Genomic DNA, 16,166 nt, shown 5'->3' on the forward strand with positions numbered 1-16,166 from the left:
CAGAGGCTTTCTTGAGGGAGAGACTAGTGAAAAAGGAAGTTCGCTACAAAGCGGCATTTGCTTTCAGTTTAGGATACATGAGAAGCAGATTGCCCTGTGGATTCCTACTAAAGCAAAACCTGTCATTCCTCTCCGTAGAAAACTTTGAATTCTTAGTGCACCATTGAGTGCTTAACTATTGGCCCTGTTAGCTCTATTTCATTTTTCTTAAAGGCAAAAACAGTATCCATAGAAACAGGTGCTGTCATCCCTTCTGAAAGGAAGGACTGGAAGTCCAAGACACTTTGCATGACAGCACTGAGTTGAGGGGAACTTCAGCAAAAGAAAGAAATGAGGTTGCTCAAGACCCAGGTTAGTGGTTGTCATAGTTAATTTTCTGTGTCAGCTTGGCAAGTATTTGGGCCATGATTCTGGAGGTTTCTGTAGTGATATTTTTGGATGAGATTTACATTTGAATCAGTGGATTTGAGTAAAGCAGATTGCCTTTCCTAACACGATCATTCAATTGAATGAATAAAAGAAAAGACTGATGTTCTCTCAAAGAGGAATTTTTTCAATAGGTAAACTTCCATACTGGCTCTTCCTTGGTTGCTAGGCTGCTGTCCCACCCCTAAACTTTTGATTGGCCAGCCTCTATGGTCACATGAACCAACAACTGAAAATAAATCTCTTTGTATTTACATGTCCTATTGGTTCTGTTTTTTTCTGGAGGACTCATTATAGAGTAGCTATATGCCGATTGCTTTCCTTTCACTAAAATCAGTTAAAAGTCTGTTAAAACAGTGGGTCAGTTTTCCGCACAGCTAGGGTGACCTTATTACCTATTGCCAAAAATGGGATGCACTTAAGAGTGCAAGGGGGAGCTATTGATAATTGCTGGAAAAATAGGTGTAAACTAGATTGTCCCAGACAACCAGTACATGTGCCAAACACACTAATAGGACACTAATGCCATATAATAGTCTGTCCCACTCATGTTTTGTTTTGTTTTCAAAAAATGTGCACATTTATTTATTTATTTGAAATGCAGAGAGAGAGAGAGAGAGAGAGAGAGCCAGACAGAGAGATCTCTCAACGTCCACAACAACTGAAGTTGAGTCAAGCAGAGCCAAAAACCCAGAATTCAGTCTGGGTCTCCTAGATGGGTAGAAGGGATGCAAATACTTGAGCCATCATCTACCGCTTCCCAGTGTACATTAGCAAGAAGCTGAAATCAAGAGCAGAGCCAGGATTCAAAGTTAGGTACTCTGGTATAATAGGCTGGTATCCTAAGCAATGTCTTAATAACTGGTATGCCAATCACTTGTCCCACACTTACATTTTGAAGCCCTAGTAAAGCTAACATCCTGTAAGAGTGAGCAGGGAAGAGATGGTCATCATGGTTTCATTTATCAAGGACCATGTCTCACTGCCCTATGATCTGAGAATTGTTCTAGCACAATCTAGACTCACCTCATGCAACCGCCTGCGTTTACCATCACTGGTGGCTATCACAAAATCTAGAATTCACAGATATGGAGCATTTTGAGCAGTAGCACCTGACTTGCCACTCATCCATGATGTTTTCAGAAGAAGGGTGTCATTACCCTGCAAGGTTTGAGGTACGGATGAGAGGAGTTGATGATGACAATTCAGAGTGAACAAAAGACCCCATCGGGTGCCTGCTTTCAGATTATCCTCCACAAACCTTTGGGACTTGAATAATATACTTCTAATTTAATAAGAATTCCAGTCTTTTTTAAAAAACTTTTATTTAGTAAATATAAATTTCCAAAGTACAGTTTATGGATTACAATGGCTTTTTCCTCCCCATAACTTCCCTCCCACCCGCACCCCTCCCATCTCCCGCTCCCTCTCCCATTCCATTCACATCAAGATTCATTTTCTTTTTTTTTTCTTTTTTTTTTCTTTTTTGACAGGCAGAGTGGACAGTGAGAGAGAGAGACAGAGAGAAAGGTCTTCCTTTGCCGCTGGTTCACCCTCCAATGGCCGCCATTGCCGGCGCGCTACGGCCGGCACACCGTGCTGATCCGATGGCAGGAGCCAGGTACTTATCCTGGTCTCCCATGGGGTCAGAGCCCAAGGACTTGGGCCATCCTCCACTGCACTCCCTGGCCACAGCAGAGAGCTGGCCTGGAAGAGGGGCAACTGGGACAGAATCCGGTGCCCCGACTGGGACTAGAACCCAGTGTGCCGGCGCCACAAGGCGGAGGATTAGCCTAGTGAGCTGTGGCGCCAGCCCAAGATTCATTTTCAATTATCTTTATATACAGAAGATCGATTTAGTATATATTAAGTAAAGATTTCGTCAGTTTGTACCCACACAGAACATAAAGTGTAAAATACTGTTTGAGTACTAGTTATAGCATTAATTCACATTGGACAACACATTAAGGACAGAGATCCCACATAAGGAGTTTGTACACAGTGACTCTTGTTGTTGACTTAACAATTTGACACTCTTGTTTATGGCGTTAGAAATCTCCCTAGGCTCTAGTCATGAGTTTCCAAGGCTATGGAAGCCTCTTGAGTTTGCCGCCTTCGATCTTATTTAGACAAAGTCATAGTCAAAGTGGAAGTTCTCTCCTCCCTTCAGAGAAAGGTACCTCCTTCTTTGATGGCCCGTTCTTTCCACTGGGATCTCACTCGCAGAGATCTTTCATTTAGGTTTTGTGGTTTTGTTTTTTTTTTTTTTTTTTTTTCCAGAGTGTCTTGTCTTTCCATGCCTAAAATACTCTCATGGGTTCTTCAGCCAGATCTGAATGCCATAAGGGCTGAAAGAATTCCAGTCTTTCATACCTACTTTAAATTGTTTAAATCTTATCATTAAACTAATTTTTACTCTCCCATTTCTCCATGACCCAAGGATTTTTGGGGTTGAGAGGAAGGAGAGATTGGGGAGATTTCCAGGGTAAGTTGTGAAAATGAATTTGAAAATATAGGGCAATCTGAAGAAGGAAGGGCAAGAGAAAGTGATGCTGCCCAGGGCTTTGTGCAATTTGAGAACCATGAACTTTAGGCTGCTGATAGGCTATTTTTAGTCAAACTAGAAATAAGATTTCAGTATTTAAAAAATCAACACCTCCCCTCCCCTTTTTAGAGCAGTTTCAGCTTACAGCAAAATTAAGCAGTTAAGAGTTTCCATTCCCCTCCCTATACATTGTGCCCATGTCCTGAACCACGGTGGCACATTTGTTACAATCAATGACTGTGCTGACACGTCATTATCAACCGAAGTCCCTAGTTTACATTAGGGTCCCTTCCTGGTGTTGAGCATCCTGTGGGTTTGGACAAATGTGTACTGACATGTACCTACCAGCAAAGGATCCTACAGAATTGTGCTACTGTCCCCCAGTCCTCTGTGCTTTCCTAGTCACCCTTCCTTTTCTCCTTAACTGCCAGCAACACCAATCTTTCCACTGTTTCCATTGACTTGCCTTTTCCAGAATATCATATGATTAGAATCATACAGTAAATAGCCTTTACAGATGGGCTTATTTTACATAGTAATACGTGTTTAAGCTTTTCCATATCCTTCCATGGCTTGACAGTCCATTTATTTGTAGTGCTGGATAATAGTCCATTGTCTGGAGGCATCAGTTTATTTAGCCATTAGTCTACTAAAGGACAGCTTGACTACCTCTAAATTTTGGCAATTTTGTATAAAGCTGTTATAAATATCTATGTGTAAGTTTTTGTATAGAAAGATTCTCAATTCATTGGACAAATACCAAAAAGTAGAATTGCAGGGTCATATGGTAAAAGTATATTTCATTTTGGAAGAAACTACCACATTGTTATATGCAGTGACTACAATTTTGTATCCTACAAGCAATAAATGAGAGTTCCTTTTGCTCCATATCCTTGCCAACATTTGATATTGTCAGTGCTCTGGATTTTGGCTATCAGGTGGGTTGTTTTAATTGCAATCCCAGTGACATATGAGAGTGAACATCTTTTCTTCTGCTTTCCATCTTTAACTTCTTTGATGAGGTGTTTGTTCAGATATTTTCCCATTTTTAACATCGGGCTGTTCATTTTCTTATCGTTAAGTTTTAAGAGTTGTTTTGTGTGTTTTGGGTAACAGTCTTTTGTGAGACATTCAGCTATTCATATAAAGTTGTTTTCTTGGGGAGTGAGCATTTAGTATAGTTTATAAGACACCTGCCTCCCATATCAGATGACCTGGGTTTGATTCCTGACTCCAGCTTGCTGCTTATGTAGACCCTGGAATGGAATGGTGATGACTCAAGTATTTGGGTTCCTGCCACCCATGTGGGAGATCTGTATTGTAGTCTCAAATCCCAGTGACAGCTCTGGCCCAGCCCTGACCATTGAGGGTATCTGGGAAGTGAACTATTGGGTGGAACTTTGTTTCTCTTTGCTTCTTGAAAAAATTAATACAAAATTAAAAAAAACTGTTTGCTTTATTATTAACTTTTCTGTCTGGTTGTTTATCCCATTGATTGATTACAGTAAAGCAACCACAAACCTCAAATTTGTCTGTTATGATATAAAGAATAGGTAAAACTGAGTCTGCCAACAATTTTTCAAATCAAACAATTTTCATCTATGTGAAAGGAAGAGTGATGCAGAGAAAGATTTTTCCATCTACTCTTTCACTCTCCAATTGCCAACAACAACCAGGGCTGGGCCAGGCAGAAGCCAGGAGGCTGAAACTCCATCCTGGTCTCCCATATAAGTGACAGGGAGTCAAGCACTTGAGCTGCCACCTGCTGTCCAACAGAGTGTTCATCAGCAGGAAACTGGACCAGAAGTGAGGTAGCTGGTATTCAAACTGGCACTCTGATACAGGACGCAGGTGTCGCAAGTGTTGGCCTAATGGGATATGCCATACTGCCTGTTCCTGCGTTTGCCAAACTTAGAAATGTCTTACAGAAGAGGATGTGGGCCTACTAAAAAGAAGAGTGAAGTGGGGAAAATGAAACGAGTTAGTCTTTTAAAAATGTCATCTTATAATAAAATTTGCCTCTCTAATGAAGCGAATGACAGTCTTGTGTGTATGTGTGTATGTGTGTGTGTGTGTGTGTGTGGATCACATGGAAAACTACAGTGTTCTATCTTAATTCAGATTGGGATCTTTTCAAATCTTGCCAACTTATTCTCAAGATACTTTAACAAGAGAATTTTTGCAAAGTAGTTTCTTTTTGATTTTTTTGATCAACTTTCAAGCTTAGTTTGCCTAGTTTTAACTAGGTCATGCTTTCTGTCTTCTATCTCAGCAGAAACATACTTTATCAAAAGCTGCAATGGACTAAATGTGAGCTGTGCTTTATAAAAATGTGAGCTTTGAATATTAACAAACTAGTTTTATAATTTTAAGTAGTTTCAAGTTTATGCACCAAAGTGCTGAAGTCTTTGGGATTTCAATCAGATTCCTAACTTATCTTTCTTTTTTTTTAACTTTTATTTAATAAATATAAATTTCCAAAGTACACCTTTTGGATTACAGTGGCTTTTTCCTCCTCCATAACCTCCCTCCCACACACAACCCTCCCATCTCCCACTCCCTCTCCCCTTCCATTCACATCAAGATTCATTTTCAATTATCTTTATATACAGAAGATCAATTTAGTATATATTAAGTGAAGATTTCAACAGTTTGCACCCACACAGAAACACAAAGTGTAAAATACTGTTTGAGTACTAGTTATAGCATTAATTCACATTGTACAACACATTAAGGAAAGAGATCATACATGGAGAGTAAGTGCACAATGACTTCTGTTGACTTAACAATTGACACTCTTGTTTATGGCATCACTAATCACCCTAGGCTCTTGTCATGAGTTGCCAAGGCTATGGAAGCCTTTGGAGTTCACCGATTCTGATCATACTTAGACAAAGTCATAGTCAAAGTGGAAGTCCTCTCCTCCCTTCACAGAAAGGTACCTCCTTCTTTGATGACCTGTTCTTTCCACTGGGATCTCACTCGCAGAGATCTTTCATTTAGGTCTTTTTTTTTTTTTTTCCAGAGTGTCTTGTCTTTCCATGCCTAAAATACTCTCATGGGCTTTTCAGCCAGATCTGAATGCCTTAAGGGCTGATTCTGAGGCCAGAGTGCTGTTTAGGACATCTGCCATTCTATGAGTCTGCTGTGTATCCCACTTCCCATGTTGGATCATTCTCTCCCTTTTTTATTCTATCAGCTAGTATTTGCAGACACTAGTCTTGTTTATGTGATCATTCTGACTCTTATTCCTATCATTATGATCAACTGTGAACAGAAATTGATCACTGGGACTAGTGAGATGGCATTGGTACATGCCACCTTGATAAGATTGAATTCGAATCCCCTGGCACTTTTCTAACTCTACCATTTGGGGCAAGTCTGATTGAGCATGTTCCAAATTGTACAATCACTTTCATCTTCATCCCCTTCTTCATTGATGTCTTTCAATCCTCCTTCTTCATCAGGGTCATCATCATCATGTTCATCTCCTTCTCCTTCCTCACCACTCATATCAGGAACCAAGTAGTACTGTAATGGAATTCTGCCAAATACTGTCTTTGACAGCCTCCCCTGACTCATGTGCACCTGCAGCAGGATGATTAGTAAACAGATAACGAAACTCTCTTCTTTCTCATGCTTCTTCTTCCTGCTGGCTTTGTCCTGCATTTGACTTGAACATTTTGTCAAATCCTTTCCAGATTTCCATTTGCGTTCAATGGACTTTGAAGATGGATCACCATTCTCATCCAGATGAAATTCTTAGGAGAGAACTTTATTTTTGAAGTAAGGATTTTCATCAAAATAAAAAATCTCTTCTGTAGTCTGATTTAATCTTCAAATTCTGTCACTTCAACTCTGGTCAGATGATGCAATGCCTCTTCATCTCTCTCCCCAAGCAGTGCACATTAAGTGTGGATGCTTGACTAATGTTGTTATCCCAAAATTTGGGATTTTGGCCATCAGTTCTGACTTCTGAAAAATGGTTGGCTGAGCTTGTTATATTTCTGTTCAATTTTCAAAATCTCCTCATACATGTTCAATGGCTTCTTGCTGTTCTGAGGTCTCCTTGTCTGGGTCCTGGTTCTAGTTGAGCTTCTTTGTACTGATTGTGGCAGCAGGCATCAACATGATGCTACTCTGTGATTATGGTTGGGGGTGGTGAGGGCTGGCAGTAGGGGATGAGAAGAGAAGGAAAGGAGAGGGGATGGGCAGGGAGCCCCACCTTGCTAACCTAATCCTGTGTAATCACTTCCCAAAGACCTTGTCTCTAAACACATTGAGCTTCCACCCTCTTAGAGCCATTAATGTAGTGCTTTAGGGCCAAGTCTCTAACGCATGGGCCTAGTACCAATCCCAACAGCATCCCATCTTGTGTGACCCAGACTTACTTGTGTGGAGCACACCAACAGACAGCACTAAGTGAAACCCATTTTCAGATGCTCAGAAACATTATGCTTCTATGTTAATTTCCTGAGGCTCTATGACAAGAAGGAAGATAGACTAGTGTTTCATTTTTGAATGCCTCTCCCATGACACTACACCTGGCTGTTCTGGGGTCATTACTCAGTCAAAATTGAGATTGCCAACTGTTGAGGGTCTTATTTGATTCCCATTTTCCAAAAAATGCCAGTGAGTTGGGAGCATTGTAGAATTTAAGCCACAGTCATGTGTTGCCTAACAACAGGGATGTATTACAGGAAATACATTGTTAAGTGATTTCATCATTGTGCAAACAATGTAGAGTGTACTTACCCAACCCTAGATGGCATAGGTTAGTCACTCAACATGGTCTCTTGATACAGTCAAGAAACTCTGTAAACACGAGATGGATAAGGTTTCTTGTGTAGCACCGCAAGCTCTTTTAAAGCAGACTTTTTTTTACTAAATAGAAAGCAGTTCCCTCTAAAATAATGACGGGAAGTGTAGAATGGTAAATACATACAGCAGAGTGAAGCATAATCATTATCAATGTTACATCCTGCACATAATTGTGTGAACTCTGCTTTTATGGCACTGGCAACACAGTAGGTTTCTTTACAGCAGAAGGCCTTTCACTTTGATGCTAGCATGGCTCCTATGTCATTAGGGGAGAGGAATTTTTCATCTCCATTATAATATTATGTGACCATGGTCTCTTGTTGACCCAAAGGCTGAATGCAGGGCATGACTACAATTTTATTTCAGGTTCTTCATTTCAGAGATGATCCCCAGAAAACAGATGCAGCCTCGAAAATTGATGAATCCTCTTCCATTGGTACTTAAAGTCTATCAGGAAATGGCTGTAGGCTGACTCCCGCGCAGGTGTGGAGGATGCCCTTTCTCTGAGACCCGCTGGTTTGTGATGGAGCTGAGTGGCTGCTAAGTGGCAAGGAGAGATTCAGGTGCTATGTTCTTTCCTGACGTACACAGGTGACACAGTGTTTTCTTGACGATACTTGACAACGTAACCTTACCACCCTTAGTTTGCTTCTGAATCACCATTCTTTCCCTGTTTGTTGATATTGAATCTTCAAAGAAGAAAAATGGGTCTCTGCAGATAAGAAGCTCCAATAAGTGAACTCCCCTTCATCAAAGCTCGAGATTCCCCAAGACCACAAGCACTGTCCTAGTCACTGAAATATTTAAATAGTAAGAGAAGCAGTGAAAAATGAATATTACTAGGCATAAAGGACAAACAAAATCCTTATGCATATGTTCTACAGATTGTAGACCTGTCAATGTAGGTTTTAACTTTGTAAATAAGATGGTATAATTTAGTTAATAGTTGAGACTGTGGACTTTGAAAATCTGTCCAGCTCTGTCACACAATTTAGCAGTGTAGACTTCCATGAGTAACTTAACCTTTCTAAGACTCAATTTCTTCAAGTGTAAATGGGAATGCTTATAGTATCCAAGCCATATAATTGGTGTAAGAATTAACTGAGATAATGGATGTAAGTTCCTAGCATTATGCCTAACATATATTAAGTGCTCAAGAAATAATATTATTTGAAGAGACAGGAATGGTTCCACACTGTTGACTATACATAAAAGCCACATTTCTTTTTTAAAAAATTATTTATATAAAGGGAACAAATTTCATGTATTTAATATACACAATTTTAAGAACATAATGATACTTCCCACCCTACCCTCTGTCCCTCCCTCTCTCACTCTTACACTCCATCTTTCTTCTTGTCTCATTTTCCTTTTAATTTTTACAATGACACACTTTTTTAAAAAAAGATTATTCTACTTTATTTGAAAGGCAGAGTTATAGAGAAAGCGAGAGAGACAGATCTTGCATCTACTCGTTCACTACCCAAATAATCACAATAGCCAGGGCTGGGCAAGGCTGAAACCAGGAGCTGGGATCCAGGAGCTCATCCAGGTCTCCCACGTGGGTGCAGGAATTCTAAGCCCTTGGGCTGTCCTCTTCTGCTTCCCCAGGTGCATTAGTGGAAATCTTGATTGGAAGTGGAGCAATGGGGACTTGAATGAGAGCCCTTATTGCGGGTGGTGGCTTTACCTGCTATGCCACAATGCCAGCCCCAATATAATTACAATTTACTTTATAATCACAAGGTTAACACTACATAAATAATTCAACAAGTAGTAAGGATAAAAACCACACACACACACACACACACACACAGAGCCACATATCTTGATTTTCTTTTTTCTTTTTTTTAACTTTTATTTAATGAATATAAATTTCCAAAGTACAGCTTATGGATTACAATGGCTCACCCCCCCATAACTTCCCTTCCACCCGCAATCCTCCCCTTTCCCTCTCCCTCTCCCCTTCCATTCACATCAAGATTCATTTTCGATTCTCTTTATATACAGAAGATCAGTTTGGCATATATCAAGTAAAGATTTCAATAGTTTGCACCCACATAGGAACATAAAGTGAAAAATACTGTTTGAGTACTAGGTATAGCATGAAATCACAATGTACAGCACATTAAGGACAGAGATCCTCCATGAGGAGTAAGTGCACAGTGACTCCTGTTGTTGACTTAACAAATTGACACTCTTGTTTATGGCCTCAGTAATCACCCTAGGCTCTTGTCATGAGTTGCCAAGGCTATGGAAGCCTTTGGAGTTCACCGATTCTGATCATACTTAGACAAAGTCATAGTCAAAGTAGAAGTTCTCTCCTCTGTTCAGAGAAAGGTACCTCCTTCTTTGATGACCTGTTCATTTCCACTGGGATCTCACTTGTGGAGATCTTTCATTTAAGTCTTTTTTTTTTTTTTCAGAGTGTCTTGGCTTTCCGTGCCTGAAATACTCTCATGAGCCTTTTAGCTGGATCCGCGTGCCTTAAGGGCTGATTCTGAGGACACAGTGCTGTTTAGGACATCTGCCATTCTATGGGTCTGCTGTGTATCTCGCTTCCCATGTTGGATCATTCTCTCCCTTTTTTATTCTATCAGCTAGTATTTGCAGACACTATTCTTGTTTATGTGATCCTTTTGGCTTTTAGTCCTATCATTATGATCAATTGTGAACAGAAATTGATCACTGGGACTAGTGAGATGGCATTGGTACATGCCACCTTGATCGGATTGAATTGGAATCCCCTGGTATGTTTCTAACTCTACCGTTTGGGGTAAGTCAGCTTGAGCATGTCCTGAATTGCACATCTCTTCCCTCTCTTATTCCCACTCTTATATTTAACAGAGATCACTTTTCAGTTAAGTTTCAGCACTTAAGAAGAATTGTGTATTGATTACAGTATTCAACCAAAAGTATTAAGTAGAACAAACAAAAAAAAATACTAAGAGGGGTAACATATTAAGTTGTTCTTCAACAGTCAGTGCAATATGTTTATTGCAGCTCAATTCACAATAGCTAAGACCTGGAACCAACCAAAATACCCATCAACAGTAGACTAGATAAAGAAATTATGGGACATGTAATCTACAGAATACTATACAGCAGTCAAAAGCAACGAAACCCAGTCATTTGCAACAAGATGGAGGAATCTGGAAGACATCATGCTGAGTGAATTAAGCCAGTCCCAAAGGGACAAATAGCATATGTTCTCCCTGATCGGCGACAGCTAACTGAGCACCAAAGGGGAAACTTGTTGAAGTAAAATTGACACTATGAGAAACAGTGACTTGATCAGCTCTTGTCCTGACGGTTGATGTACAATGTAATATTTTATCCATTTTAGTATTTTTTGTTCTAGTACTATTGGTTGAACTCTGTAATTAACACACAATTATTCTTAGGTGTTTAAATTTTAACTGAAAAGTGATCCCTGTAAGGAAATGGAAAACATTATGCTGAGTGAAATAAGCCAGTCCCAAAGGGACAAATATCATATGTTCTCCCTGATCGGTGACAACTAACCGAGCACCAAAAAGGAAACCTGTTAAAGTGAAATGAACACTATGAGAAACGGTGACTTGATCAGCCCTTGCCCTGACTGTTGATGAACAACAACTTAATACGTTATCCCTCTTAGTATTTTTGTTTGTTTGTTCTACTTAATGATTTTCTAAAGCAGTTGAAAATCCCCACTAACTTAAGTTGGCAAAAAGTACAAACCGGGTTTCAGGCTCCTCTTCTTGCTGTCCTGTGAGAACCTGTAGAGCCTGCTCAGTGCAGGGAGTAGATAGTCCCGGGTTCTACCTCCAGGGAGCTGATGCTATTGCATTGCTGCATTCGGAAGCAGGCAGTTCCAGTAGAAGCTCCTTTTATCTGTGAACAGGTTTCCAAGACAAGGGTGATGACCTGTGTTTGCCCAGATCTTTTCTGGTATTACATTGAAATGCCTAACTCCCAGGAATTTGCAAACTGAGACAAGTGGTTACCCTAGTTCAAGGACCCAAGACCACTCAGTTTCAACCTGTCATGAGTGGCAGAATCTGAAACAGGGATCATCACATGAACATTTAAGTCTGGGTCCTCCATCCCTACTCCTAAAACCAACAACAGCCCAGTGACCAGACCATGCCCCTCTTCCTTTCATTCCTTTTCCTTTGTGATGGTCCTGTTAACGCTCAATGGATGTAGGCTATGAAAACAATGTATTTAAGAGCTGTTTTTCTGGCAGTAGTCCTCTTCTGGTAATGCTCCACGAGGTTCTGAAATACCACAGATGAGTATTAACATCTTCCCAAACCAGTCTCTAGGTCTCAAAGACCTGACAGTGTGGGGATGTGGCTGTGATCCTAGAGTTGGAACAAAAGGTGATTTCTCAATAGCTATTCTGCCACATTGATTTGTTACATTTTCACCCTGTTGTGCCACCAAAACACCACAACCACCATGATTTAAATTGGCTTTGCCCTTATAGTTCAGTCTAACTCAAAACCTAAATCTCACCTAATAATTTCTGTGTATTTCATTGCTCTTCCATCTTATAATAAAAGTTTTAGCTTTTCTTTTTTTTTCTTTTTCTGCAAACGCCCTGTTTCTTACCAAGTGAGCTTCTATATAAAACCTGAGAAGGAAATACGAAGGAAATGGGCCACTGCAATGGTCCCTATCTTGTTTTACTGTTTCCGGTTCTTCCTTCTCTAACCCATGCTTCAGGAATCTCAGATTAAACTTCAATTCTAAAATACTTCTGTCAGCCATCAGGGTCATCAGTTTGTCTCCTGCTCCCATTTTTTTAATTTAACTTTATAGGTTATATTTTAAATCCTAACCTGAGAATCAAGGCTCCTCTACACAATGGCATGAACCTTCCATTCAAATGTTCTCTCTCATTATTTTAAAAATGAAACTCTCAGACACGTGAATGCTGCTGGCCTGACCTTGCTCATCGTCATCTCACTGGATTGATCTCTTTTCCTTGTGATGCAAAATGAGTCATCCTTCAAAGATGAGCTAAGTCTCCTCCCTGATGCCAGCACCTGACCCGTTTCACAGGGGTCACTCCATCTCCTGGTACTGATGAGCGAACAAGTAGGGATCCCTGACCTGGAAAATGAGCAGGTCTGGAGAGAAGTTTCAGGTAGGGCTGACAAGTTGGTATAATGTTCTAATCTTTGACAAATGCTTCTTGGTGAAGAGCTTGTTACTTGGCGCTTCACATATTCAGAAGAGCCCATGCCTCCTTTCCTTGGCACTTGGAATTCTGGTCTTAAAGCAAAGGAAATTCAACTTGGTCGCATGCATTAGACCTGTGGATTATTGATCATCTGCATTTTGTGACTCTGAGCCTAATAAGCATAACACTTGCCATCTGGTTTTCCAATGTCTAACTCTCTTTTCTTGGTAGTACACAAGATATTTTTAGAGGAATTTCCCTTTGTGTAGCCCTCGTGCACGTGGCATAGGTTTAGCTAAGTAAGCATTGTCTCCTGGAGCTTCACTTTTTTTTTTTTAAGATTTTATATATTCACTTGAGAGGTAGAGTTACAGACAGTGAGAGAGAGAGACAGAGAGAAAGGTCTTCCTTCCGTTGGTCCACTCCCCAAATGGCCACAATGGCTGGAGCTGCGCTGATCCGAAGCCAGGAGCCAGGAGCCAGGTGCCCCTTCCTGATCTCCCATGTGGGTGCAGGGCTCCAAGCACTTGGGCCATCTTCTACTACCTTCCTGGGCCATAGCAGAGAGCTGGACTGGAAGAGGAGCAGCTAGGACTAGAACCGCCACCCATATGGGATGCTGGCGCTGCAGGCAGAATTAACCTACTGCACCATGACACTGGCCCCGGAGCTTCACTCTTGACCGAGGGTTGGTGGTATCTGTCCTTCACAACAGTGGTGATTTGGGGGTGCAGACCACACATCCTGCTACCTAGATTGTGCTGTCACTACAGTGGCTCAGCCTCAGATCATTCCTACTCCTTCATGTTTCCCAAGCCTGATCTTTCCAATTTCTATCAATTCTGGATACCAGATATTTTAATAATTCCTCTTATTTTGCTTAACATGCCCAAATTTAGTTTCTTTCCCAAGCAAGGGGAAGGAAGAGGGCAAGAGGGAGGCAGGGAGGAAGGGAGTATCATTATGTTCTTAGAATTATGTTTACAAACTACATTGAATCTGTTAAAAACTAATTAAAAAATTAAAAAATAATAAGTACAATTCTTTTTATAACTATAAGCTCATAATTACTGAGCCTATACAATATGCAGAGCACAGTTGTCAGTGTTTTGTGTGTTTTAACTTCCTCATCCATGTGGCAAGCATGGCGTTAGGCACTTTTGTTGTTACCCTGATTTCCAGATAAGGGAAACCGAAGTACAGAAAAGTTGCTCAAGTTCTATTATCTCATGAATGGTAGAGCCAGGATTTGAATCTATACTGTCTTTTAACCATACGATACTGACATTTCTGGAAGTGGGGCTTTAGGTAATAGACTTTTTTTAAAAAAAAACATGGGGAATTTTTATGTTATCAATATGAGATACAGTAGAGGGAACTGAAGGTCTTGTTATTTTTCTAGCTTGCTACTCTACTAGTCTGTGGCTTACAGTGATAAGAAAGCAAACTAGTACATTTGTAGTCAAGGATCCATTGAGGTAAAGGTTCTGGTGGACCATGTTGTCACCAGCATTAAAATAGTATGAAAGATATGAAAATGCAGTGGGTGCTTGCCTCTGTTAATACTGAATGGCCTGAAGCAGGGAGTGATAAGCTCAGATCCATGAGTTCTCAGGTTAAGCCATGGACTGAAATGCAAGGATGTTTTATAACTGTGATGAAATAGTTCAATGCCTTGCAACTTAAGGTTGCCGTACCCAAAACTCAAACTCAGATTTTGATTTTAAAGGGTACTAAATTACAAGACCAGTTGAATAACTTTCACTATGTATGTCACTTCCCTGGAAACATAAGCATTGATCAGAAAATGGTGGGGCCCTGGACAGTGGTTTAGAGTCCACAGGAGGAATCAGACATCAGAGGAACCCAAATCCCTCCTCCACGTGCAGCTGCTGTTTCCCTCAGGAGCAGTCATCTCTGTTCTGACAAGACCGCTCTTTTCCTTCCTGGAGATTCATTTGCTGTCTTGCCTGAGGAAGTTGTCCTGAAAGAAGAAACCCGTTCTGCAAGTTCAGTAGCTGTCTTACCCTTCACTGTGCTCAGAGGAATGGCAGTGAAAACCCAACAGGACTTGGGGACATATTGTGAAGTCACTCCTTGCATGAAAAGACTTACACATTATAAGCATCCCAAAGCTTTGCTAACTTTTGTAAAAGAAAAAAAAAATCTTTGTAGTATGTGTGGAATGACATTGTGTTTGACTAATAGGGAAGAATATAGTCATAAATCTGGCTGAGTTTTTCACTATGGATCGTTCCCTAGATATTTTGCATTTGGAGCAAGCAGCTACATCTGCTTTTTTTAAAAAAGATTTATTTATTTATTTGGATGTCAAAGTTACACTCAGAGGGAAGGAGAGGCAGAGAAAGAGAGAGAGATTCCATCTGTTGGTTCACTCCCCAACTGGCTGCAGTGGCGGAGCTGTGCCTATCTGAAGCCAGGAGCCAGGAGCTTCTTCTGGGTCTCTCATGCGGGTGCAGGAGCCCAAGGACTTGGGCCATCTTCTACTGCTTTCCCAGGCCACAGCAGAGAGCTGGATTGGAAGTGGAGTAACCGGGACTCAAATTGGTGGCTATATGGAATGCCGTCCCTGCAGGCAACAGCCTTACCTGCTATGCCGCAGCACCGGCCCTATACATATGATTTGTCTGGTTAACCCCAGCGTGGTCTCAATTCTGGCCCACAAAATATTGGGCCAGATGAAAACACTTCCTGGCAGAGAGTAAAGGAATTTTTTAGAAACTTTGAGTAGGGGCTGATGCTGTGACATAGTAGGTAAGCCTTCACCTGTGGTGTCAGCATCCCATATGGGCACCAGTTCGTGTCTTGGCTGCATCTTTTCTGATCCAGCTCTCTGCTTATGGCCTGGGAAAATGTGGAAGGTAGCCCAAGTACTTGGACCCCTGCATCAGCGTGGGAGACCTGGAAGAAGATTCTGGCTCCTGGCATTGGATCAGCGTAGCTCCAGCCATTGCAGCCATTTGGGGAGTGAACTGGCAGATGCAAGACTTTTTTTTGTCTCTGCCACTCTCTGTCTGTAACCCTACCTCTCAAAAAAGTTAAATAAATAAAATCTTTAAAAGAAAAAACATTTTAAGCAGTAGGAAACACAGAATGATTTATTGTGAACATATTGTCCAACTACATCCCAAGGGTAACACTTAAGTAGTCTCTAATTTACTCCCTTCATTAAGATCTTCA

The 16,166-nt window shown here is 40.8% G+C and overlaps 1 pseudogene; it reads right to left on the minus strand.

Moving 5' to 3' along the window:
• Window positions 1-7,102, minus strand: part of LOC103344976 (protein SET-like) — a 29,197-nt pseudogene extending 22,095 nt beyond the window's left edge.
• Window positions 7,103-16,166: the final 9,064 nt, after the last annotated feature.

This window comes from Oryctolagus cuniculus, chromosome 5, assembly GCF_964237555.1.
Source record: "Oryctolagus cuniculus chromosome 5, mOryCun1.1, whole genome shotgun sequence".
In the NCBI taxonomy this organism is placed as follows: Eukaryota; Metazoa; Chordata; class Mammalia; order Lagomorpha; family Leporidae; genus Oryctolagus; species Oryctolagus cuniculus.